Source organism: Fukomys damarensis, unplaced genomic scaffold, assembly GCF_012274545.1.
Source record: "Fukomys damarensis isolate Sample0158 unplaced genomic scaffold, DMR_v1.0_HiC HiC_scaffold_11, whole genome shotgun sequence".
NCBI classification, from domain to species: domain Eukaryota; kingdom Metazoa; phylum Chordata; class Mammalia; order Rodentia; family Bathyergidae; genus Fukomys; species Fukomys damarensis.
In genome coordinates, this window is record NW_022900923.1 from 3,744,505 (window position 1) to 3,748,997 (window position 4,493).

The window sequence follows — 4,493 nt, forward strand, 5'->3', positions numbered from 1 at the left end:
AAGCCAACCTTACCTCATCATCCGCTTCTAATAAACATGGAGTGTCAATGTCTCTATCTTTTCTACAACTTATTCTCCATCAGTTCTCCCGTACTTACCTGTGATAGTTACCATCTTGTCCTGTCTTCTGTCCACCATCTTGGTCTTACTCTTTTGTGTTTATATCTGATAAAATCTCTCCCTCTGTATCCTACCTGTGTATGGGTTTTCTCTTGGTCCTAGTAATGTCTACAAGGCATCTCTCTGCCCATGGCCTTGCCCTACTCTGGGCATTGAGCCATTGACTCTTTCCCAGAGTTTGCCCACCTGCCCAGCATCACCCTGAAGTCTACCTTGGCATTTGTGGGAAGTGATCAGTCAGAAAACTTTGTCAGTTCTGGCTGTGACTTAACAATCACGAACTGATTTGTTAAATCTGATGGGCAAATAAGGCTGAAAATAGGATTCTGAAAAGCAATAATAACATTTAAATTTCACGAGTTCTTTGCCAGGTACTAGACTGCATTTTACATGTATTATTTCTGTAACTTCTTTAAGAATCTAATGAATCTACAGGGCTAATATAGCCCTTATTTTATAGGTGAGGGAAATGAAGAATATATTCATGACATAGAGATAGTAGTAGCAAAACCTGACTTTGAAATCAGGATTCAAAGGCAGATCGGTAAAATCTCATGAGCCTGTACTTGTAGCCAGCACACCACTCTTCCAAGAAGGTGCAGCTCAGAGCAGGTTGGGGACCCTCAAGCAGAAATAGGGTACAGTTTCAGCACTTGCCCTATGAATAGGGCCTAACTGAGTAAGGACTCGTGAGAGTGTGGGCTCCTAGTTAAAGGTTTGAGGTAATACTGGCTCATTTAAAGGCTCTCTGCTAAAATGCAAATATTTGGAGGATTAGTAAAGCTGCTAACTGAGAGAGTTCTGGTGGGAATCATAATGAAGATGTGTAACCAGATATTCCTAGAAATCTGCCCTATAAAAAAGTAGACAGTCTCAAGGAGTGCCAATCAATAAACTAAGGTACTCAAATTAGCAACTTCGCTATATGTGGTTCATCTGCCAACTCCTCAGAGGCCAAGTGAGGTGTCTGGTAAACACGAAGAAGTGAAGGGGAAAGCAGGAGCAGAGGAAAATTTAGGAAATGAGAACACTTATGTTGAAGGAATGGGACGATTACATTTGGGTAGGGCTGAAGATGTCACTTGAAAGACACTGCACACGGCAGGCCTTGAGGAAACTGATGGATACCAGTCCATGGCAAAGGGACCGGAGCACAAGGACCTGTCTGATTGGAGAGCAAATGTGTAAAGTTAAAAGGCAAAAGTTAAAGCACTGTGAAGAGTGCATTGTAGGGTTAGCTTTGCCAGAGTGGGGAGGGATCCATTGGAAGCTCCAGGAGGTTTCCACGGGCTGGGAAAGGGGGAGGCCAGGCTGCAGGCTTAGTCTGACTTGCTGGGGACTCTTGGTGTAGTGTGAAAGCAAGAACAGTGGGGAAGGGTGTGAAGTCTAGGATAAGCGCTCCAGGCTCACAAGTGTCAGCCACTGTTGCTCTCGGGAAGGAAGCGTGCATGTGTGTGGGTGTGTGCGTGGGTGGGGGTGTCAGGTGGAAAGTTGGCTTGTCTGGCTGTGGCCTCCTGCACTCCCTTGGCATTTGTCCTGCTCGAGGTCAGGGTCTCAAGCAGCATCCTCTTAACACAAAGCAGGGGCCTTCTCTGGGCCCTGGGGCACGACCACAGGGCCCATCCTGCCGGATGGAGACCATTTTTCACGCAATGCACTTGGCAGTGAAAGAAAATCTATTTTAAACTGACTGCTCGTTTTTCATGATGTGCATTACAAAATCATGGGTACAGCCCCATTTATTTATAAGTGGACTTAAAACCCTTTCAAATACAATGAAGCCATTTGGCTAAATGCTGACCCCTGGGAGTTGGGTTTCTGTATGGGAGAGTGAGATTTAGATGCTTTATATCTATCTTAAAAATGTAGAAAACAGGCAGGATTCAGGTTGAAGCGTAGCAGACTTAGTGGGGTCCTGACCCGCAGGATGGAAAGACCACACAACAGAAGGAGAGGGCCTTGTTAGTGGGGGCAGACTGAACTCTCTGTGGTTTTTGCTGAAATGCCTGGGGCTGCCTTTCAAATGTTTTAAATTTGATAATATATCTACATATACAGACACACACACATATCTCGAAAAAGCAATGTGTTTGCCCAGATCTTTCCCCGCCTCTGTTCTCCAACCATATGGATTTTAAATGTTTGTAATCCGTATGTCTCTGACATCTCCTCCCACAGCCTTCGGAGGACTGAGTGGCTCTTACAGATTGCCCTCCGGGGAAATTTCTGCACAAACCTCTTCCTTAAAAGTGGCCACGTTTTCCTCAAGCGCATGCCCTAACTCTTTGCCCCACTTTTCTCTGCGTAATGTGGAATAAATTAGAAAGTGTGGACTTTGAAGCGAAGCCTTAATTTCCTCCTGGTTCTCTATTTTAAGTGCAGTTGCTTTGCGAAAGCCCCATGACCATTTAGGTTTCATTCTCCTGATTCAGGAAACAAAGGTAAGGAACTAAACACTCTCTCCAGTGGCTCTCCCCACTCTAAGTCCAGGATGCCGATGCTCCCACCACGCTAAAGTTCAGGCTTGGTGATTGTCCTAACTTGCTCCTAAGCCAGTAAGAATTGGCTGATAAAAAGCCAAGTAAGGAGCCTTAACTGTTAGGAGCAACACACATTACTGGTCACTGAGCAGGACACTAACGGGAAAGTAGTTCATCTGGGTCCCCTGGAAAAGACAGTGACTCAGCCTCCAATCCTGGCCTTCTCCCCTCAGTTTGTTAGTACTGAAAGTGCTGTGGAGCCATGCTGGAGGCAAGAGGTAGAAAGTCACCGTGACCCTCAAAGACCTTCTTTACCTGGCTGCTTGGGGAAACTGGCCACAGTGCAGGTGTGCTCCAGAGACACAGACTGGAGCCCCACCTGGGCCCAGGCCAGACGATTAGGTGACTGCAAGTCTCATACAGGAATTGAGACTGGGGGCTATGACATCAGATATGCTTGAGTTAAAATCCACTAACTCTCCTCCCAGTGAGCATTTGATCTAATAAGGATGCTTTGAAATCACAAGTTGAAAAACTCAAATGCAGAGGACACTTGCAATTTAGGAGATTAGTTGAATGCATCCCATAGGGTGGCCATGGATGTCTCTGACCTTCCTTCCCCCGGGTGGGAAGGGTCCCCATGAGTATGCTCCCTTTGTGTTCCATGTTCACCATGAAAACTGGGCTGGAAGGCACATTTAGCGCACACATGAAGCTACCAAAAACAACATCCAGGAGAGGAAGAAATGCAGGAGAGGAAGAGAAGTAGTTAAAATCTAGTGTAACTAACAGGAAACACATGCTGCTGTTAGCGCCTGTGGTCAGTCCTCCTTTCCTGCTCTCCTCCCCCAACCTCTCTGCAGCCCCCAGTGGCACCAAGCAGGGAAGGGAGGGCTCCACTGCTGAGACCTTACCTCTGGGCTCCATAAGGCCCTGAGCTGTAACAATTGCATCCCCTACCTTGTGTGGGCTTTTCTAGGTGTTGACTGGAAAGAAATCACATAGAAGGGCCTAGAGGTGTGATTTTTAACCTCTACTGGTTCCTCTATGGAGCACGAGGGAAGAGGGTAGCCACAGGATGTCCAAGAAGAATGTTCTTGTTGTCCCGAGTCACCCCCTCTGTTTAAAACAAAGCAATTCTGCTTTTGTCAATTTTAGGAAATTTCTTTAAATTGTCTATGAAGAAAAAAATGCAACTCGTCATAACAGTAGTGTCTTAGGAGAATGGCCTGGGCCATGGGTGGGCTGACAGTTCTGAAAGAGGGTAGGCCAAGGCACAGCTTTACAGGACCACACAGGACAGTGCCACTCGGGCCAGGCACCACAGGGAGCAGGTCACCTGTTCCCAGCAGGCAGGAGGACAACAGCTGGCCCAGCACGATGCACAGTGCAGGGAAAGATTTTCATATGTCTGCAAAGGGATGAGGTTGAGCCTCCCGAAAGAGAAGTAGAAGCAATTACTCACCACCCTCTGCTTCTATGACTGATCCCTGCATTCATTTCTGATATTTAATCAATTATAAACTAACCCAAAACCCCATGGGAGCTGTCAGCTCTGCTGAAGTAGCCGTTTCACAGGGGCACAGTCAGAGTGGAGGATTTTGTGGCTGAAATGTATAGCGCATGACCGGGGTCTGGCTGGCTGTGTGACGCATAGCAGCATACATTGGATGACTCATAGAAGTCAGAGAGGGAAAAGACCTATGAAGTCACTTTTTCCATCTCCCGGCCATCACAGGTTCTCTGTTTGCCAAGGTAGGATTATGTTCAAATATTTGATGCAGTCTAGTTTGAACAGATTCGAGTAATGGGGCTCCCACAGCCTCCCCTGGGATCTTAATTCCACAGGATCATTGATCTCAGTCTTCGGAAAATGTTCCTGATGTTCACTTT